General features: G+C 40.3%; 1 protein-coding gene across 3 annotated transcripts in view; it reads left to right on the top strand.

The window, feature by feature from the left end:
* Positions 1-20,555, top strand: part of FUT10 (fucosyltransferase 10) — a 160,124-nt gene extending 139,569 nt beyond the window's left edge. Inside the window, exon 7 of one of the 3 annotated variants that reach the window (XM_072763544.1) lies at positions 19,854-19,939. The gene's annotated coding sequence lies outside the window, so the exon portion shown is untranslated. Of the gene's footprint in view, positions 1-10,986; positions 11,045-19,853 lie in introns of those variants that run through there. The other 2 variants (XM_072763545.1, XM_072763547.1) reach the window with 2 other exon arrangements.
* Positions 20,556-23,677: the final 3,122 nt, after the last annotated feature.

The raw sequence follows: 23,677 nt of genomic DNA on the forward strand, positions 1-23,677 counted from the left end.
AAAAAGAGAATTATAGCTGTCCTTTCAAGGGTGTTATGGACAGAAAAGACGGCTGTAAAAAGATATTCCTCAAACTCTTAACATGTTTGCTTCTGAAGTGTGGAATTGTGTGTATATTGAGGGGAGATCTTTTTCAATTTTATTATTCTATTGGTTAAATTATACACAGTAACAATTATTACTTCCATTATCATCATTGTCATCTTCATGGTAAGAAAGCAGAGAAAAATGAAATTGAAAGAATAATTCAGGCCAAAAGCTAGAGTCCCTTGCTTCCAAATGTTTGGACAATTTTAAGGGCTCTCTGATATTTACTGTAGTAGAGCTGATTTCTGATCTTCTTTGGCAATATTTCAACTATGCAGTAGGTCCTCTATAGGAGTATCACTATACTGGGAAAAACAGACAGCTTAACAGAAAGAGGGCATTCTGTAAAGGACTGTAGAGTCTGAGTAGGAGAACATGGTCAGAATTGCTAGGCTGAGATCTGCCAGAAACAACAGCTTAGACCTTTTGATCAGAGGTCCTCCCATGAGCTATTTAACTTCTCTATCCGCTTCTGCTTCTGCTACTCCAAATCCTGTACCTTTCTGGTGGAATATCTGTCCATTCTAGGGAAGGACAACCACATGCTCTCAACATCCATTATGTATCACCCAAGTAGTTATATCACTACTCTCAAGATCAGCATGGGTCCTATGGTTGAAGGGGCTTTCTCACCATCTGTAAGAATACTAGCTGCCATCTTCCATCTGTCATTACAGATTTCAGGGTGCTTGACTATAGGCACAGAGCCATCAACATTGGAATCATTAGACTTGTATTCAAATATTAGCTTTGCAACTTACAGGCTGAATATTCATGGGCAAGATATCAAATCAATCTATGCATCATTTTTCTTTACCTATAAAGTAGATATAATCATAATCCCAACTCTATGGGATTTTTATGATCACTAAATGAGATTATGCATGTAAAGGATTTAGCAGAGTGACTGTCATATTGTAAATCCTCATGAAAAGTGAGTTTTTGCTTTTGTTGTCATTGTTGTGTTCCTAAGGGACAAATATTTAGTGGCTGAATAAAAGGGTAGTAATATCCCTTATCTTCATTACTTCCTGGTTAGAATACCCATATGGCCTATGGCTATACCCCCCTGAACATGCCCTGTCTTGTCAGAGACAAGCACCCGTCTGGTGCTTTTTTCTCAGATTTGATGGTTTCTTGTTTAAGAAGATTTCTTGTTGTCTTTAAAGATAGGATTCTTTCAGAACTATGTCTCTTTAGTCTTCAAGGTGCTCTGTTTGGGGTATGAATTATGCCACTGGATATTTTCTCCACAGCTAGTGACCATCACACCAGAGTCAATTATGCCTTGCTGAACCATCACTCTTGCTGGCAGTTTTCCAACAATGGTGTTCTTCCCAGGCAAATAGAGCTTCCAGGTGCCACCTCTTTAGCAAACATTTCCCATTTTCATAATGGTTCAGGTTGAAAATTAAAGGAAATGATGAAATAACTTAGTCCAGAGAAATAATTTGTATGTCAAGGAACTATGTCATATATTTAGGATTTGTGAGTTGAGAATTTAATACGTACTGGGCACTGTACTGGAGGTTGGATGTAGAGAGGTGAATGAAATAGTCATGATGTCTGCCCTTCGTGGAGCTCACTGTTTGGGTGGATATGGGAATGAGGCCTGTAGGCCAATAAGTAGGTAAGCAAATGCATAAATATGTAATTATAAAATGAGGACATCTAACACAAGGAACAATGGAATAGGTCTCAAAGAAAGCCTATTTTAATCAGTAATATTTAACATGCAGCTATGAGGACAAGGAGATGCCACTAAAGAGCATTCCAGACAAAGAAAATGGCAAAACAATGGCTCCAAGCAGTGATAATCTCAGCTTGTCCTAAGAATTAAAACGAGATAGTTTGTTAGAATGTAATGAGGGGGAAAGCGTGAGTCAAGAAGGTAGACAGTATAAACAGTGGGCAACATCACACATGGTCTTGTGGGCTGCAGTATTGTGTGTGAGCATTTCCAAAAAAGAAATGATGAATAAATTAAAGGAAAGCCAAGGAGGAAGGAGGAAACATTCCTCTTCTTTTCCTTTTCCCTTTCTCTTTCTTCTTTCTTTCTCTTTCTCTTTCTCTTTCTCTTTCTCTTTCTCTTTCTCTTTCTCTTTCTCTTTCTCTTTCTCTTTCTCTTTCTTTCTCTTTCTCTTTCTCTTTCTCTTTCTCTTTCTCTTTCTCTTTCCTTCCTTCCTCCCTTCCTTCCTTTTCTAAATATTTGGCAAGTGTTTACTATTTGTTGGTATAATTCTAGTTACTGGAGGTACCGAGTTAAATGAAGAGATACAAACTTAGCTCTGGCATTTCAAACATTCTATTCAGGAGGCTCTTGCTGTAGTCCAGCAGAGAGGGGCGGGGGCCAGATGAAGGAGTGGCAGCGAAGATGGACAGAAGTGGAAGAGTTTTAATCCCTCCTTTCATCAGTGCCAGTGTCTCACCTAGCTCCTGACTCGGGTATCATAGAAAACCATTCCTTTATCTCTCTTGCCTGACCTCTCCCCTACCTCACTGTCATCTGACTCCATGTCTCATTTCCAGAAAATGATGATGATGAGAAAAGCAAAAGAAAGAGCCTGAAAGTACAAATCAATATATGAATTAGAACATGAATCAAATGAACAGAAGGAAATGTTTGGGGAGAATGAATGATGGCAAAATGCCGGCATCAATGTGCCCACTGCAAGAAGAATGGATCATGTCTTGGGGAAAGGATGGGTTAATCTGGTCCATTTGGAGAAATTAGGTATAGAATTTTATAAGCTCAAGTTCTCAATCAATTTTCTGGTTCTGATACTGAGTGAGAGCTGAATCTTGGGGTCTTTACCTTAGTCTATTTTTTTTTTTTTTAATTTGAGGGAGAGAGAGCGCTAGGGAAGGAGCAGAGGGAGAGAGACAAGCAGACTCCACACTCAGTGCCAAACCCAAAGTGGGGTTCCATCTCACGACCCTGAGATCACGACCTGAGCCTAAGTCAAGAGTCGGTCCCTAACCAACTGAACCACCCAGGTGCTGTTACCTTAGCTAGCTTTTTCTTTTTTAAAGATTTTATTTATTTATTTGAGAGAGAAAGAGAGCACAAGCAGGGGGAGGGGCAGAGAGAGAGGGAGAAGCAGACTGCCTGATGAGCAGGGAGCCAGAAGTGGGGCTTGATCCTAGGACCCTGGGATCATGGTTAACTGACTGGGCCACTCAGGCACCCCTCCTCTACCTTAGTTTTAAAGAAAATAGTATGCATTTTAATAAGCCATTGTAACCTAAAATCTAGGTTCTAGAAAGACAGAAAAGGAGCATTTCCCCATAGATTTCTCTGTTACAGCTACTAGTGGCTCTTGAGCATTTAATATTATGTCTAATCTGGTTTGACATGTTCTATATGTGTAAAATACTCATTGGATTTTGATGACTTAGTACAAAAACAAGAATATAAAATCTCTTGTTTAAAAATCTTTATATTGATTATATGTTGAAATATTTTAGAAATTGGGGTAAGTAAAATATGAAAATTATCTGTTCCCACTTGCCATTTTAAAATATGAATACTAAATTTTTAAATTGTATACGCAGCTCCCTTTATGTTTCTCTTGGATAGTATTGTTTTAGATAATAATAGTAACTAACACATTGGCATCCAGTGTGTTCCAGATAATGTTCTTTTTTTGGAAAAATTTTAAAAATTTAGTAGCCAAACTTTATTTTTATTTATTTTTATTTTATTTAATTTATTTATTTATTTATTTATTTATTTATTTATTTAAGATTATTTATTTATTTATTCAGAGCGAGAGAGGCAGAGACACAGGCAGAGGGAGAAGCAGGCTCCATGCAGGGAGCCCAACGCGGGACTTGATCCCAGGTCTCCAGGATCACACTCTGGGCTGCAGGCGGTGCCAAACCGCTGTGCCATTGGGGCTGCCCCAAACTTTTATTTTTAAATCAAGTTAGGGTTACAGAAAAATTGAGCAGAAAGTACAGATAGTTCTTATATACCACCACCTCCATTCTCTTATTATTAATATCACACATTGGTGTGGTACATTTGTTACAATTGATGAACCAATATTGATACATAATTACTCACTAAAGTCCATAGTTTACATTAGGGCTGCTTTTCATGTTATTCAATACTACAGGTCTTAATAAAAGCATAATGTCATGCAACATCTATGACAATATCTTATAGAACACTTTGACTACCCTGAAAATTCCCTGCTCTCCACTCATGCATTCTCATACCATATCCCAAATCCTGACAGTGACTGATCATTTTATTGTCTCTATCATTTTGGCTTACTGTTGTTGTTCCTCCTGGGGCCTCACTGGATAAACAACCCACACTGAGCCTCACAGTGGCCTCACAGGATAAACAGGTTAAGCAACCTTCACCAAACCCTGCACCAGGCTGGGGCTGAGCAGCTCCCCCAAGTGCTAACACCTGAAAATCAGCACAGCAGGCCCCTCCCCCAGAAGACCAGCTGGAAGGTCAGGGGAAAAACAAATTATTGAGCAAGCAGCACTGGAAAGTTCCAGGGGAAGTCGAGGGATTTACAGTATACAGAATCACAGGATACTCCCCCTTGTTTTTTGTTTTTTGATTTGTTTGCTTCCCCCCCTTTTTTCCCCCTCCTTTTTTTTTTTTCCTTTTTTCTCCTCTCTCTTTTTCTCCTTTTCCCAATGCAACCTGTTTTTGGCCACTCTGCATTGAACAAAATGACTAGAAGAAAAAACTCACCTCAAAAGAAAAAATCAGAAACAGTCCTCTAGCCCACAGAGTTACAAAATTTGGATGACAATTCAATGTCAGAAAGCCAATTCAGAAGCACAATTATAAAGCTACTGGTGGCTCTAGAAAAAAGCATAAAGGACTCTACCATTTTGGCTTTTCCAGAATATCATATAGTTGCTATCAAATAGTATGGTGTCTTTTTAGATTGACCTCTCTCATTTAACAATATGCATTTAAGACTTTGCCATGTTTTTTCATTGTTTGATAGTTCATTTTCTTTTTCTTTTTTTAAAATTTAAATTCAATTAATTAACTTATAATGTGTTAGTTTCAGAGGTAGAGTTCAGTGATTTATCAGTCTTATATAACACCAGTGCTCATTACATCCCATGCCCTCTTTAATGTTCATCACCCAGCTACCCCAACCCCCCTACCTAGCAACACTCAATTTGTTTCCTATGACTAAGAGTCTTCTATGGCTTGTTTGTTCTAAGCATATTACATGTGATTTATAATTTTAATCCTCACAACAAATTTAAAGGTACATACTAAAGATAGTCCCGCTTTTACAAACAAAGAAAATGAGGAATAGACAGATTAAGTAAGTACTCTATGCTCCTACAAGGGGATAGTGGCAGAACTGGGATTCAGACCCAGCCAGGCTGGCTCCTGAGCTCACATTCATTCACCCCATTACCCTACATCTTGGTGTTGAGTTGAGAGTCGTTTCAGAATCTTACACAGAACAAAGAGGTTATAAGGAGGCCAACAAGGACTTCATGTTTTTGTGTACTAACTAGCAGTTCTAGTCTGTAATAAACAAAGACCCACTCAAGTTGCTTGAGTTGACAGGGACTTATAAGGATGGAGAAGTAAGCAAAGAGTCCTACCAATGTCAACATTAGGTTTCATGGGGAACTGGAAAGTTATTCAGGATATCACAGTGATTCCAGTGTAAGACACAACTCCCAGACTATCATTCTTGGGCTGTGGCTTCTCTCTGCCTCTGTCTGAATCTATTACTGACTCACTGTCTCATAACTTCTATTTACTTAAGACCTGCCTTTTCTTAACATACTTTTAATTTGCTTCTACACATCTTTGTTGTCTCTAAGATTTGCATTCTGAATTGCAGTCTGTAGGAAACCAGACTGGCTGGATTGGACATTTCCTAATGCAGACTGGTTCTAGCAAGCAGAATTTTCTGCCAGGCTCCCTCAGGTCACTGGCTTTCATTATGTTTAGCTATATTTGGGACAGCAGCCATCATCAATTGGCTACAGACAGCATTACAAGATCATACGACCCATGTAATGATGTAATAACAGAGTTTATTGGTTATGTCACTAAGTTCACTTACCTCCATTCATTCATTCACTAAATATTCACTGAGTGTCTGCTATGTGCAAGTACTATTCATGAATTTTGGGATTCATCAGTGGAAAAATGGGCAAAGATCCCTGCTCTCTTGGAGCTTATATTCTAGCTGAAGGAGACCAACAGTACCTAAGAAGCATAATAAGTAAAGTACAATGTTTGTTAGAATGTGAGAAGGACTATGGAGAAGAAAGTAGCATAGGATAAAGACTGTTGCCAAAGGGGAAACAGCTTGCATTGTGTGATTAGGGAAGTCCTCAATGAGAAGGTGAGCTATGCACAAAGCCATGAAGGAGAGGAAATTAGCTAAGAAGGAACTGGAGGAAGAGTATTCAGGCAGGTGGAACAGTTAAAACAAAAGCCCAAAGCCTGGCATGTTTGAGGAGGAAGGAGGTTAGACTGGCTGGAGCAGAATGAGGAGGAGGAAGGAAGTAGGGGATGCAGTCAGAGAGGTCAGATCAGATTGCAGTTTGTATGCCTTTGCAAGGATTATGGCTTTTACTCCAGAGAAACAGGAGCCATCATCATAGATTTTGGCAGAGGAGTGCCATGATCTGACCTACCTTCTAAGAATACTCTGGATGCTGGATTGCCAGTAGAATATCAGGAAGAAAGCATGAAAGTGGGGCTTCTGTTAGTAGATTATTGCAATATTCCAAACAAGAAATGGTGGCTATTTGTGCCTTGGTGATAGGAATAGAGGCAGTAAAAAGTGGCCAATTCTGGATATATTTTAAGCTAGAACCAAAGGATTTGCTCACAGATTGGATGTATGGCATGAAAGAAAGTGTCAGGTCAAAGATACAAGGTTTTGGATCCAAGCAATTGGTACAATGGAGTTACCATTGACAAAGATGAGGAAAGCTAGAGGTATAACAGATATTGGGACATAGGAAAGATCACGTTCAGTTTGGCCACACTGAGTTTGGTATAAGTATAAGCAAGCATTCAAGTGTACATTCTGAGAAGCAGTCGGATAAGTGAGTTTGGCATTTGCAAGGGAGTTCTGGGTTTATGATATATATTTGAGAGATTTTGGAATGTAAATAATCTTTAAGGCCATGAGACTCGATGGGCTCATCAAATGAGTAAAGGTACATAGAACACAGAAAAGGGCCATGGACTGAACCCTGGGGTATTTCAACATTAAGAGCTTGTTTAGAACAAAATCCCACAAAGGACGCAGAAGTCACTGGTGACCTAGAAGAAAAATGGAGATTGTGGAATTCCTAGGAGCCAACTGAAGAGAATGGGTTAAGAAGGAAACAATGCGAAAGTGTTAACATCTGAAATAAAAGGACAGAGAACTGACCATTGGATTACCAATGTAGAGGTCATTCTTGCCTTGGAAAGGAGCAGTTTTTGTGGAGTGGGGTGGTGGTGGATGCTGACCAGGGTGGGTTTAAGAGATAAAGAGAAGAGAGGAATGAGAGATGGAAATATAGATAACTTTCAAGGGTATCTTCTACAAAAAGGGAGCAAAAGAATCTGGTGTAAGTTGGTGGGGGAGGTAGAGTCACGAGGTTTTACTTTGTCTTCTCTTTTCTTATTTTATTTTTTTTAATTTTTTATTTATTTATGATAGTCACAGAGAGAGAGAGAGAGGCAGAGACATAGGCAGAGGGAGAAGCAGGCTCCATGCACCGGGAGCCCGACGTGGGATTCGATCCCGGGTCTCCAGGATCGCGCCCTGGGCCAAAGGCAGGCGCCAAACCACTGCGCCACCCAGGGATCCCTGTCTTCTCTTTTCTAAAGTGAGAGAAGGGCTTATGTGTTAGTATACTAATGGGAGTAATTCAGTGGAGAGTGAAAAATGATGATATAGAAGAGAAAGAAGAATTTAAGACAAGACCCAGAGTGGATGGCAGGAATGGGATCTGGGACCCAGGTGGAGGGTGTGATTTTAGATAGCAACTTAAGAAGTTGATCCATAATAGGTGAGATAGTGGGAGATAAGGCAGGAGTCTTTGAAAGGTTGCTTCTGAGTTGACTAGAGGAAGTAGGAGGTAATGTGAGCTGACATTGAGGATAGTGGAGTTGTGGATTTTAGGAGATAAGAAAGGTTTGGGATAATCTAGGAAAATGGGAAAGTGAATGGATTCTAGACAGCAATGGGATTCTGTAGGCAGCAAAGCCAGACCTTTATGGACAATACATGACTATTTCCTGTTTTTGTTTTTGTTTTTTGGGGAATGAAATTTGCCATTTACATGGTTAAAGTGAGTCAAGGATGGGGGCTGGGTGGTTCAGTCAGTTAAATGTCCAACTCTTGATTTCAGCCCAGGTTATGATCTCAGGGTTGTGAGATGGAGCCCCATGTCGGGCTCGTGCTGAATATGGAGAGCCTGCTTGAGATTATCTCGATCCTACAGCCCCTCCCCATTTGCACTTCTCTCTCTCTTAAAAAAAAATAAGTCAAATGCTGGCCAGGCGGGGCTGTTGGCAAAGGAGAAGAAAAAAGATAGTTTTTCAAAAGCTGAGCCAGAGCTGGGCATCAGTGATTAAAATGAGCAGGTAATTCATCTCCTTTATTACATGTCTGGTAAACGCTTAACTAGCTCTGAAAGACAGAATGACATACAGCCATATCAAAATTTGGAGACCAGGAAAGATGTCATTCTGCAGGACTGAGCATCCTGGCTGTGGCCTGGTGGATTATAGAAATAGATGAACAGCTCCCTAACTTATTACAGTGTGAAATGAAAAAGCTCTCCAAGTGTTCCGCCTGCAGGTCTGTCACATTAAACTTTATTTCCAAGCTTGGAATCTCCATAGCCTCTAAATAAGAGAGGAAAAAAATTAAAAAGAAAACAGAGCCAGGGTGAAAAGTGATGAGGACAGCATCGTGAGGATAGGATGTTTGCTGTCTGCCTTTCTTGGCAGTAAACCTGATAAACCAGAACCTCTCCACTACGATTTCCAGAGGGCTTGACTATGAATATAAGACTATCAGAGGACTGGATGTTATCAGAAAAACCCACTCTAATTCTCTCTAGAGAAAATAGATGTGATTATCAAATTCTGTTTACTTTTGGGACTTAATGAAATCATACAGCAGGCTCCTGTAATGTAGTCTTTGGCATAATTCTGAAGCTGAATGCATCATTACATATCTCACACCTTAGTCTTTTAGATTTTTTTAAAAAACCCATTTGTTAAAAGGAATGAAAATGGATGACTCGGGGAATAAGTTCTTTAGTCTCCTTACTGCTGCTCCTATAATCTGGTGTTTAGACCCAAAACTGGGAAACCAAGAACCCCTTCTGGGCTGTAAGGCTCTTCACCTAGGCCTGGCTCTTACCTGTTGAACACCCTGCTCTGTAGGGCTTAGAAGAGCATCTGATTTTCTTTCTTTCAGAGCAAAGGTACAGGCCAACCTACATGGATTGGAGATTGCATCTGTGTTATCTGCTCTAAATCAAAAGCAAGGAAACTGTCAGCTAATTAACAGAATAGAGTATTTACCAGTCAGGAACTTGTTAGTGACCTTAGATTTGATCTGCCCATCATACTGTGCCTATCAAAGGCCCAGTGAAACAAAGGGTAAACTAGGACATTCCATTCTTTAAACATTCTTATACTGCTGAGATTTATCAAGAACTCAAATTAGAAAGAAGGAGACACAAGAAAGATATATAGTTTCCTATTTTTAACCCCAAGTATCCACCTTTCACTTTAGCTGTTATTTATTGAGCACCCACTATGCACCAAGTACTGTTTCTTTAGTTCGATCTGGCTTTTAGGCAAGGGCTAATGAAAGGACCATCTATTTCATGTTGGTGGGTTTAACATGGTTTAGAGGATTACCTTCCAGGACTGGAAAGAAATTGACAATTGACATTTATACATTGATTAACATTCTCTACCCATAAATTGAACAGGTGGTGACAGAAAAAGTCACAAATCTTCCAGAATTACTTACCCAGGAACTAAAATTTCCACTATTAAGAAAAGAAAGCGTCCACATACTTGAGCTAACTGTCCATGAATCCTTCTAAAGTGTAAATGTCTTTAGGAGAATAGATAACTCTGTTTTCACCATTTAGAGTTTGGTGATAGATGAGTTTCTCAGATAATTTGTTATTGTTCTGGAAAGTGAAGAGGGATCATGAAGGAGTGGAACCCTACACTGCTAGGACACCGTGGGTTGACTAAGGGGTGGCTTCACAGCAGAAGGGTTGGGAAAGTCACCTGGCTGCACTGAGGTTGCTTAGGTCAGAGAAAGAGCAAGTGAAAGCAATGAGGAAGTGTGTGAGTGGACAGATTTTATATGCCCTAATGATCAATTTTTGATTACTCAACAATTTTACCTAGGGCTATTCCTGGCCTCAAATCTGTTTAGTTCCTTCCAACAGACTTTAGGATCTATCAATAGTAACTCTGAACGTGAACGGGCTTAATGACCCCATCAAAAGGCTCAGGGTTTCAGACTGGATAAAAAAGCAGGACCCATCTATTTGCTGTCTACAAGAGACTCATTTTAGACAGAAGGACACCTACAACCTGAAAATAAAAGGTTGGAGAACCATTTACCATTCAAATGGTCCTCAAAAGAAAGCAGGGGTTGCCATCCTTATATCAGATAAATTAAAATTTACCCCAAAGACTATAGTGAGAGATGAAGAGGGACACTATCTCATACTCAAAGGATCTATCCAACAAGAGGACTTAACAATCCTCAATATATATGCCCCGAATGTGGGAGCTGCCAAATATTTAAACCAATTAATAACCAAACTCAAGAAATACCTTGATAATAATACACTTATACTTGGTGACTTCAATCTAGCTCTTTCTACCCTGGATAGGTCTTCTAAGCACAACATCTCCAAAGAAACGAGAGCTTTAAATGATACACTGGACCAGATGGATTTCACAGATATCTACAGAACTTTACATCCAAACTCAACTGAATACACATTCTTCTCAAGTGCACATGGAACTTTCTCCAGAATAGACCACATACTGGGTCACAAATCGGGTCTGAACCGATACCAAAAGATCGGGATAGTCCCCTGTATATTCTCAGACCATAATGCCTTGAAATTAGAACTTAATCACAACAAGAAGTATGGAAGGACCACAAACACGTGGAGGTTAAGGACCATCCTGCTAAAAGATGAAAAGGTCAACCAGGAAATTAAGGAAGAATTAAAAAGATTCATGGAAACTAATGAGAATGAAGATACAACCATTCAAAATCTTTGGGATGCAGCAAAAGCAGTCTTGAGGGGGAAATACATCGCAATACAAGCATCCATTCAAAAACTGGAAAGATCTCAAATTCAAAAGCTCACCTTACACATAAAGGAACTAGAGAAAAAGCAACAAATAGACCCCACCCCCAGCAGAAGAAGACAGTTAATTAAAATTCGAGCAGAACTCAATGATATCGAGACCAAAAGAACTGTGGAATAGATCAACAGAACCAGGAGTTGGTTCTTTGAAAGAATTAATAAGATAGATAAACCATTAGCCAACCTTATTAAAAAGAAGAGAGAGAAGACTCAAATTAATAAAATCATGAATGAGAAAGGGGACATCACTACCAACACCAAGGAAATACAAACGATTTTAAAAACATATTATGAACAGCTGTACGCCAATAAATTAGGAAATCTAGAAGAAATGGACGCATTCCTGGAAAGCCACAAACTACCAAAACTGGAGCAGGAAGAAATAGAAAACCTGAACAGGCCAATAACCAGGGAGGAAATTGAAGCAGTCATCAAAAACATCTCAAGACACAAGAGTCCAGGGCCAGATGGCTTCCCAGGGGAATTCTATCAAATGTTTAAAGAAGAAATCATACCTATTCTACTAAAGCTGTTTGGAAAGATAGAAAGAGATGGAGTACTTCCAAATTCGTTCTATGAGGCCAGCATCACCTTAATTCCGAAACCAGACAAAGACTCCACCAAAAAGGAGAATTACAGACCAATATCCCTGATGAACATGGATGCAAAAATTCTCAACAAGATACTAGCCAATAGGATCCACCAACACATTAAGAAAATTATTCACCATGACCAAGTAGGATTTATCCCTGGGACACAAGGCTGGTTCAACACTCGTAAAACCATCAATGTGATTCATCATATCAGCAAGAGAAAAACCAAGAACCATATGATCCTCTCATTAGATGCAGAGAAAGCATTTGACAAAATACAGCATCCATTCCTGATCAAAACCCTTCAGAGTGTTGGGATAGAGGGAACTTTCCTCGACATCTTAAAAGCCATTTACGAAAAGCCCACAGCAAATATCATTCTCAATGGGGAAGCACTGGGAGCCTTTCCTCTAAGATCAGGAACAAGACAGGGATGTCCACTCTCACCACTGCTGTTCAACATAGTTCTGGAAGTCCTCGCCTCAGCAATCAGACAACAAAAAGACATTAAAGGCATTCAAATTGGCAAAGAAGAAGTCAAACTCTCCCTCTTCGCCGATGACATGATACTCTACATAGAAAACCCAAAAGCCTCCACCCCAAGATTGCTAGAACTCATACAGCAATTTGGTAGTGTGGCAGGATACAAAATCAATGCCCAGAAATCAATGGCATTTCTATACACTAACAATGAGACTGAAGAAAGAGAAATTAAGGAGTCAATCCCATTTACAATTGCACCCAAAAGCATAAGATACCTAGGAATAAACCTAACCAAAGAGGTAAAAGATCTATACCCTAAAAACTATAGAACACTTCTGAAAGAAATTGAGGAAGACACAAAGAGATGGAAAAATATTCCATGCTCATGGATTGGCAGAATTAATATTGTAAAACTGTCAATGTTACCCAGGGCAATTTATACGTTTAATGCAATCCCTATCAAAATACCATGGACTTTCTTCAGAGAGTTAGAACAAATTATTTTAAGATTTGTGTGGAATCAGAAAAGACCCCGAATAGCCAGGGGAATTTTAAAAAAGAAAACCATAGCTGGGGGCATCACAATGCCAGATTTCAGGTTGTACTACAAAGCTGTGGTCATCAAGACAGTGTGGTACTGGCACAAAAACAGACACATTGATCAATGGAACAGAATAGAGAACCCAGAAGTGGACCCTGAAATGTACGGTCATCTAATATTTGATTAAGGGGGAAAGACTATCCATTGGAAGAAAGACAGTCTCTTCAATAAATGGTGCTGGGAAAATTGGACATCCACATGCAGAAGAATGAAACTGGACCACTCTCTTTCACCATACACAAAGATAAACTCAAAATGGATGAGAGATCTAAATGTGAGACAAGATTCCATCAAAATCCTAGAGGAGAACACAGGCAACACCCTTTTTGAACTTGGCCACAGTAACTTCTTGCAAGATACATCCACAAAGGCAAAAGAAACAAAAGCAAAAATGAACTATTGGGACTTCATCAAGATAAGAAGCTTTTGCACAGCAAAGGATACAGTCAACAAAACTAAAAGACAACCTACAGAATGGGAGAAGATATTTGCAAATGACATATCAGATAAAGGGCTAGTTTCCAAAATCTATAAAGAACTTATTAAACTCAACACCAAAGAAACAAACAATCCAATCATGAAATGGGCAAAAGACATGAAGAGAAATCTCACAGAGGAAGACACGGACATGGCCAACATGCACATGAGAAAATGCTCTGCATCACTTGCCATCAGGGAAATACAAATCAAAACCACAATGAGATACCACCTCACACCAGTGAGAACGGGGAAAATTAACAAGGCAGGAAACCACAAATGTTGGAGAGGATGCGGAGAAAAGGGAACCCTCTTACACTGTTGGTGGGAATGTGAACTGGTGCAGCCACTCTGGAAAACTGTGTGGAGGTTCCTCAAAGAGTTAAAAATAGACCTGCCCTACGACCCAGCAATTGCACTGTTGGGGATTTACCCCAAAGATTCAGATGCAATGAAACGTCGGGACACCTGCACCCCGATGTTTCTATCAGCAATGGCCACAATAGCCAAACTGTGGAAGGAACCTCGGTGTCCATCGAAAGATGAATGGATAAAGAAGATGTGGTTTATGTATACAATGGAATATTACTCAGCAATTAGAAACGACAAATACCCACCATTTGCTTCCACGTGGATGGAACTGGAGGGTATTATGCTGAGTGAAATAAGTCAATCGGAGAAGGACAAACAGTGTATGTTCTCATTCATTTGGGGAATATGAATAATAGTGAAAGGGAATATAAAGGAAGGGAAAAGAAATGTTGGGAAATATCAGGAAGGGAGACAGAACATAAAGACTCCTAACTCGGGGAAACAAACTAGGGGTGGTGGAAGGGGAGGAGGGCGGGTGTTGGAGGGGAATGGGTGACGGGCACTGAGGTGGACACTTGAGGGGATGAGCACTGGGTGTTTTTCTGTATTTGGTAAATTGAACACCAATAAAAGTTAATTAAAAAAAAAAAAGGATTGTCAGAGCAACATTCAACTCTTAGCTTAATGTTGTGTAAAGATCAGTGACTTGGGACCTTAGAAATCAGTGTCAAGTTCAAGCTTTATCTTTACTATTTAATGCCTACCTTTAGGCAAATCATTAACTTCATGAAGCCTCAGGTCCCGGCCTATCAAAAGAGATAGTACAACAAATCCTTGACATTGAAGCAGAATGCCTCATGAGCTTTCATAAATTATCACATTTGGAAATAATGTTCTATCATATCTTTACTTCTTAAATTTCAGCAAATTGGAATAAATACATTTAATGGACAGATTTTCAATATTTAACTAATATATAATATAATTTGGTAAGTTTTGTTATACGTATACACCTGTGAAGTCATCACTAGCACCATAACCAAGATAATAAACATATCCATTATCCTCCAAAGTTTTCTTTCTAATTTTGCCTCCCATCCTCCACCCCACCCACGTATCATTAAAATTTAAGTTACCCTTCAGATCAAAAGAGCCCATTTTGGCATCAAGTAGACAAGGTGCATCAGGATATGGATCGTGAGCAATTGGGCAAATTCACTGAGTTTTAAAGAACTTTGCCACATTACATTGTCATAGCACAAACAATGAAAATATATAACTGCAAAATTCAAAACTAATCTATGTGATATATTTTCAGTGCTGCTTGTGACTGACTAACTCCAGACATGCTCAAGGCCTATCTATTATTCACTTCATGGGCTGTTTTCAGGACAAATGGAATAATATATGTGAAAGTTCCTCATAAACTATGTGCTATACTTACAAAAGGTATAATTTTTATTGTGAAGGTCACTGTTATTCGCCTATGGCCCCAGAACTGCCATGCATATGAATCTTTTGATAGCACATAGAGCTTATCTGGATCCAGTATTAATTATTAATTAGACATCCTTGTAAGGGCTCTACAATATTTATTGATATTATGGGACCAGTTTGCAATGGCTTTGCAAAAACAAACCCAAAATGACCATGGGTGAATCTTTTAAAGATTTTGGGACAGAGTATAGTGTGCAAAATCCATAATTTCTGCACTTATAATACCAGATGAGAATACATGGTAAACAAAATCAATCATGAACATTTCCCTAGTCTATTCTGTCTCTGTTAATCCTTAGGTAATACATTCTGACTTAAAAAGCCTCTGTCTCTATGATACCTGTGTGGAGAGATGGTGGGCTAAGAGCAATAGCATGAACTGAGTACAGTGAAGACATCATGAGTTTTATCAGCCTCAGTTAAATATCATCTAGGTACCTGTCAGAGTCTGTACTTTCATAGAGTAAAGTATTCTACATCTTGGGAGTAAGACAAAGTCTGTCTACAACATTAATTGTATTTCAAGGCTTTCTCCCTGATATAAGGAAGTAATACCTATGAAGTACAGAAATCCCTCCCTAACCCAGAGAGTTTGTATACTGAAACTTCTTGTAGTAGGATAATTCATGGTTGAAGAACCAAGGGGAAAAAAGATTGGGAGCCTGAAAATTTACCTGAGGGCAGATAGGAGAATGCCAAAGAACTTAAAACAGTAGTAAGAGGGCAGCCCCGGTGGCCCAGAGGTTTAGTGCCGCCTTCAGCCTGGGGTGTGATCCTGGAGACCCAGGATTGAGTCTCACGTCGGGCTCCCTGCACGGAGCCTGTTTCTCCCTCTGCTTGTGTCTCTGCCTCTCTCTCTGTGTCTCTCATGAATAAATAAATAAAGTCTTAAAAAAATAAAATAGTAATAACAAATACTGTACATTTCAATGAAGCTTTCACGTAGAGAAGACTTTCCGAGAAGATGCAGGGGTGAGATAAGGGATGGGAGGCAAACTATAAAGGAAATGAGGAGTCATCGGCACCTTCCTCCTCCATGTGCTAGATGTTCATACTCCAAGGTCTGTTCTGGAAGGTGAATTCCATACTTGTGGCTTTAGCAGGAGCCCTGTGGCTCTCCACAAGTGGGAATGGTGCTGTATGAAGGGCTTTAGGCTCCTTGAGTGAACTTTCTCCTGCTTTGTGAAGCAAATGTATTGGGGCGTGCTGAGTAGTCTTTCTTTTTTTTTTAAAGGAGCTCTTTGCTTCTTATTATCAGTTGAGGTCAATTCCTTAAACTCATTCCTTTTGGGTTTTGCTTTTACATGTGTTCAAAGAGGAGTCTTTAAGTGCTGGGTTTTAATCAATTGATTTCTTTGAAAGGTGTTTTTTCTTCAGAAGGTTTTTCCAGTATTCTCTGAGAAATACTGCCAGACTGCTTTGCTAGTCACTGGGAAGGGCTGAGTGATGGGCAGACATCTCTCTAATATGAGGGCTTCCTCCTCACTCACTGTCTCTATATTGTTACTCAAAGTTAACAGGTTGAGGTGACAAAGGAGGGAATTTAAAGTCCCTTTGTCAGAAAGAGTCACTTCCAGTACTTATAATAATGGAGCTTTTTTCCAGCATTTCCTATGTACCAAGCCCTCTTCTAAATGTTTTCATGCATTCTCTCTCTCTCTCTCTCTCTTTTAAAAATATTTTATTTATTTTAGAGACAGAGAGAGAGCACAGGGAGGAACAGAGAGAGAGAGAGAGAGGGACAAGCAGACTCTGCACTGAGCACAGAGCCCAACATGGAGCTTGATCTCACCATTCTGAGATCATGACCTGCCAAAATCAAGAGTCGGATGCTTAACCGTCTGAGCCACCAGGGTGCCCCTTGCATTATCTTTTTTAATACTTATATCTTCTGAATGAGACTGTTATGATTTTCAATTTTACATATGAAGAAGGGAAATGGCAGAGGAGAAAAGTAACTTGCCCAGGATTATATGCTAAGTGGCAAGGCAGGAGTATGTAACCAGCATTGTGATTCCAGATACTTCATTCCTAATCCCTTTATCAGGCTTCCTTCTCAGGTATCATTTATTCAACACCTCTCCTTGCGATCACACACCCAATCCTTTTTTTTTTTTTTTAATATTTTAGTCTCTATTATATTTTTTTTAATTTTTATTTATTTATGATAGTCACACACACACACACACACACACAGAGAGAGAGAGAGAGAGGCAGAGACATAGGCAGAGGGAGAAGCAGGCTCCATGCAGGGAGCCCGACGTGGGATTTGATCCCGGGTCTCTAGGATCGTGCCCTGGGTCAAAGGCAGGCGCTAAACCGCTGCGCCACCCAGAGATCCCCACACACCCAATCCTGATCTTACTCCCCAACCTTGCCTGGTAGCAACATCTCACAAAACTACCAAGGCACCATGAAGTATTACACAACGTTCCCTGTATTCATGAGAGAGCGCAAGAATAATCTATGGTCATGGAAGAGCAAGAGTAGAGGTGACAGCCCTATAGACCTATCTGGTTTCATAATGTTCTTTCATAAAACAACTTTACAATGACTTAGAGTGACTTTTGTGAGATATTCCACAATTCAAGTGGTTGTAGAAAAAGCATACAGAAGTAAGTCTGCAAACAAATCCTAAATTCCTTTAAATGAACTGCAGACTATTTTCTTCATCTGTTACTTTTAGGGACTGCCCCCATTTGTAACTGCTGATTATTTTAAGAGAAGGAGCACCAAATAATGTAATGTAGGATCTGCCACTTTTTGCAGTTGACCTTGGGGCCACTTAGTCCTGTCCAAGGTCACAGAGCAATAAGAATAATAGCTTTATTCTTGGCTTCACATCCCATCTGTCCTTGTTTTATTTCTTTTGTCTTACTTTTTTTTTCTTATTAGCCTTGTTGTACTTTACATTCCATACTAAGCCTCTGGAACCTATTCCTTAACAAGGTGAGTGAATAAATAAGCTTTCTGTTTCATAGCTCTCCTGGAGAGTAAATGAGATAATAAGAAAATGGTTTTGAAACAGTAAAATGCTATACAAGTGCAGTTTACTCTCATACTTCCCTTTCTGAATGTCCCTTCAACTTATGCTTAACACATTTTCTTTCTGTGATAGTTGTTCGGGTTCTGGTAACCACCAATTTTCTGAGCATACATATTGTTTGCTGTAAGATACAAATTATTTGGTTTTGTTTGTGTGTGTCCATGTGCATGTTTCCTTGACCTCCTCCATTATTATAGTGATTTTTTTCTAGTGTTCTTCATTTCTTAGCCCCTAATCTTCTCCTTACTCTCTGGCTACAGAATCTGTAGGCCTATCATTTTGCTTTCATAAAAGGAGAAAGATAAGCACAGGTTGATGATACTTTAACCATTTTATCTCCTTTCATTTATAGGAAAGGAACCATTACTTATTTTCTATGATCAGAATATAATCAGATTTTCACCCTTTGGCAATTCAATATTGGGCATCATTCTGTCGATGGGTCCTTCACAGGGGAATGCAACTCCCTCAGTGCAATATTTTGAGAAAAGAAACTCACAGCACAACATAGGTTGAGAAAGTACACTCACTGGCACACTTTGCTCTTTATCATTTGTGATTTTCCAGGGTGAAGTAGCATATTGTACCGTTTAAGTCTCAAAGGATAGGAACAGAAGGGTAATTCCTTACACAGGCTAGGAAATTGAGATTATTCTATTACATCCTTTGTAGTAAAATGCTGAAGAATGATGAAAATTTTTATAATTTTATTTTGTATTTTCTTAATAAACTTGAGCATTCTTCTTATACAGTATCCTAAGATCTTGAATGTGGGGAGAGATAGATACAAGTAAACAGTAATAAAACACAGTGTTAATGAAACAATGTACTTGAATTCAGTAAGAAAACCCAACTGAGGAGTTTCTAAATGAAATTGTAAACTATCTATGAATTTATCCCCTTGCAATGATTCAAACCTAATAAGAAAATATGCAAACGGGAAAGAACAATGCTGGGAAAATACTCAAGGTTGTGATTATGGATGTCCCCCCCAAGTTACCTGAACTGCCCTACTAGTTGACAATTTTAAGACAGGGTCTGTGCCTTTTTGTCAAGACTGCAGTCAATATGTTGGCATAAATCTCTTTTTAATGGGATGATAGAAATCTGGTTCTTAAGGATTTAAGAGGATTCACTTCTATCACGTGTTCATATTCACCTAGGTTAATTAATGTTTAGACAAAGCAAATCTCATTAATAGGATTGTTCCAGTCTGTGTAACAAGAGGACACTGAAGACGTGTAATGTAGAATACTGTGAAGTTTGAACAGCTTCACCAGAATGCGTTGGTTTTGGGGGTTGTTCATTACAGAGAGGTATACTTGCTCCACCTTGCCCCCTCCCCCCTTTATATTCTCTTTCTTCTTAGATGGTCCTGTGAATGGCAAGGGTCACAGGCAGGAACTGAGGACACATCCATCACCAGTAGATGACATGCCAGAGGCACAATGGGAGCCTGCCCCTTCTGGTCTGTCCACCCTTTCAGGATGTCGGAGGATGGCACCCGCAAAGGAGACACGGACATAGGGTTTGTTTCATGTTGCCGCCAATTTGGTGGATCAAACTTGGTATAAACTGAGGAGGAAGAGAGGCACCCTTAGAGAGGGCACAGAGTGGAACTGGAGGCCCTCCCTCCTACTGGCTCTGCGACCCTGCAGGAATTTGATCTTTGAATTCTCATTTCCTCCTCTATACAGTGCAGATACAAACGAAACTAACTCCTAGGGTTGCAGTGAGGAGTAATCGAAAGAATTAACTAAGACCCTTAGTGCCGAGGTAGGGAGCCTGGTATTCAGAAAAAAAATCACAAATAGACGTTGTTGTTGTTGTTGTTGTTATTATTATTATTATTATTATTATTATTATTATATACTTTGACCATTCTGTCTTTTTTGCCTCTCTCGGTGTGAGGCCCTGCCCAGTGATGAACACTACCCCAGGGGTCTGACCTTTCCTGTTGGAGAGTGTGAGTCCAAGAGGGAGAAAAGGCTGGCTGGAGAGTCAAAACTTGGAAATGAATGAAGTCGGCTCCCTGCCTCCAGGGCCTCCCAGGGCTGGGGGCATCAGTCAGGTAAAGGGCTCTGTGCCTTTGGTGGGGCCTGGGGAAGAGCTCAAGGGGATGGGTCTCTTTCTGTTCAGTGATGTGAACCCAAATCTCTTGGGTTTTTCTCGGCAAGGACACAATTACCACCATCCCCCTTATCCAAAGTTCTTTGCTGAATTATATGCTATAACCATTATAATCATATTAAGTATTTTACTTGTGAGACTATGCTATTGTACATATAATAATAATAATAAATCTGGCTTAACGTTTATTATGCCCACAGGGTACCTAATGCCTTAGTAAACCTCTCCTCTTCTGTTGTACTTTCTGTTTTGTCCTTTTCTAATTTTTGAAGCAAGGTGGCTATATCAAGGACTCCGGTATTTGTTAGAAATTTAATTTTTTTTAATGCATTCAGAAGATTACAGCTGATGACACTTAGTGAATAATTTTTTTTTCCCTGAAAATTCAACACTAGCCATGGAACTGAGTAATTGATAAAGATTGAGATATCCATAATAAATGCAGTAGAAACCTCTGGGCGGGGCGGGGCGGGGGGTAGGGTCTAAGTGAATTAATGATGGCTTCTTTTCTGCTCACTGCCTTCCCAAATGAAGAACTCCATTTCCCGTTTTGTAAAACATGAAACTGACCCCTAAGCCTTGGGCTGTTCCAGGTTGGAACAGGAGTGAGCCCCTGAGCTGGGATGCAAGGGAGATTTAGTCTCTCCTGGGGCTGACTCACCGAAGAGCATTGGTATGCTAGAAAGGTGAACGATGCTGGTAAGAAGAGAATGACACAGGCATAAAAATGAGAGCAAGGATGGGGGGGGGGGGGCAGGAAGCATCAAGACATCTTCCTAGTTCCTGGTTCTCATTTCTTTCTAAATCTGGCAGCATTCAAATCTGCTCTGAGGTTTTGTGATATACTGCTTAGTTCCTTTCTTTCTTCTTCTTCTTCTTCTTTCTTTTTTTTTGCTTAAGCTACCTTGAATTATTAATTTTATTTCTGTTATTTGCTTATTTGCTGGCAGAGCTGCCTTGATGACTTGAGTAAATATTCCAGGTAAACTTCCATGACCACTGGTGGGAGTGAGGGTGGGCTGTGTGGTGAACAGATCTCTGCTGCCCCCTTTCAGGCTGTCCCACATGCCTTACACCCTGTGCTTCAAAACTGTGTTTCCCTTGAAGGGGCTCTGGAGAAGAAAATACTTTGACCTTGAGTTCCCCTAAGGAATCAGCCCTGAGCTATGTGAAACCTAAGAAAAACAACAGCTTTCTTTTCAAAATGTCAACATATCCTTGTGTTGTGAGAGCTGGAGGCTTGATTGTGCCTCTGGGGCTGACAGTTCTTTTGTTTTGGAAAAACATCCTACAGGTTTTGCAAAATTAAAGCCCAGATCCTCTGCTGGAAAGGGGGACAATGAGAAGCTGAATTGCTCTGCCGTTGTTATGTCAAAGGTTGTCTTCCTCAAGGGTACAATAGCATCTCTGAGATTATGTGTGAGAACAGGCTGGCTTGTGAGACAGGGGAAGGAAAAACTTGCTCTACTTTTTGTGCTTTTCCCTACTGCGGGTGGTGGCTGAGGCCAGAGCCTCTGACGCCAGCCTGCCTGGGCTGAAGCTCAGCTCTGCTACTGAATCAGTCAGAACCCAGTCAGGAGGCAGAACCACAACAGTTCCTTGAATAAGAGAATTTAATAGAAAGAATTATTAATGAGGCAATGAGGTGTTAACTAGGTGACTAAAAAGTATCACAGAGGTAGCAACTAAAAGCAGCAGCTATCACACCTAGGGCTGAAGGAACAAAGAGGAGACACTGGAATAGTTAAAATTTAAGTTATTGAAGAAGGAGTCCCATGGAGATGAAGTACAGACTTCTGAGGAGTGGCCGCTGATTGGCTGGTGCTGGGGTGTCTGAGTTGGAAGGAGGGGCCCATGGGACCCATGTCTCCCAAGAGGATGGTGCTTTCTGGTTGCCTAGTTCTGGTATCTTGGGAGGTGGGGCAGAAGGAGGTGGTTCTGTAAGATGCATGAGAGGGTGCATGGGCATGCACACATGTGCATGTTGTAGGTCCCCATGTCTTCACCCAGCTTTCAGCCAAAGCTTATTGTGTGGTGACAACCTGGTCTCACCTTTATTTTGTGAATTGATGGCTGAACCCATGTCCTGAGCTTAGGGCAACACATGATGGAGATCCAAAGTCATCTGAGAAGGCTGGTTTTGAGATGGCTAGAAGTAAACCGTAGAGGAGAGCTGCTGAGAGCCACATGCAGACCACGCAGATAAGGGACAGATGGGATCCATTTGTGGAAAACAAAAGCATACCACAGGGACTCCCAGAAATATGGTGGGGAGAATTCGGTCAAATGGAAATGGGTGGAAGTGTGGTGTTTTTCTCCATCGGATGGGAACCCCCAAATGTAGGACAACAATCCAGTTGAAGCCAGTGGTGTGGGTGGTAAAAAGATTTATTCAAGAGAGAACAGGAGATAAAAGTTCATTGAAAATACTACAAGGAGGGGCACCTGGGTGGCTCAGTGGTTGAGTGTCTGCCTTTGGCTCAGGGCATGATCCCGGGGTCGTGGGATCGAGTCCGCATCGGTGTCACCACAGGGAGCCTGCTTCTCCCTCTGCCTGTGTCTCTACCTCTCTCTGTGTCTCTTGTGAATAAATAAATAAATAAAACCGTAAGGAAAAAAAAAGAAAAGAAAATACTGCTAAGAAGGGTGGGCAGGACAGCAGTGGAGAGACTGTCTGCATTGAGGCAGTGGATGGAGGCTGTTTTTAAAGGAGGAAGGTGAGGCAGTGGTAGGGCTATGTATGGGATTTACCCTTTTCTGGTAGCTGTGCCTAATTGATCAGTTAGGGCTTATGGATATTTTGAGATGGGTCTTCCTTGATGGGACTGTGTGTATTCAGCCAGCTGGTCCCTTCCAGCCCTTTGCCTTGCTCAAGATTCCATTGCTCAAGCCTGTTGTCTAAAAGCAGTCTCTACAGGGAGGACTTAGGCTTTTGTCATTATTAAGTAACTCATTAGCTAATGATAGAGTCTGTGAGATATTATGATTACTTTGAAGAACACTTAGGAAACTTGGGTGTTTATGCACAATTTAATGAAAAAATACTAGAGTGAGATTGCAGAG

The sequence above is a fragment of the Vulpes vulpes genome, chromosome 7 (genome assembly GCF_048418805.1).
Source record: "Vulpes vulpes isolate BD-2025 chromosome 7, VulVul3, whole genome shotgun sequence".
Lineage (NCBI taxonomy): Eukaryota > Metazoa > Chordata > Mammalia > Carnivora > Canidae > Vulpes > Vulpes vulpes.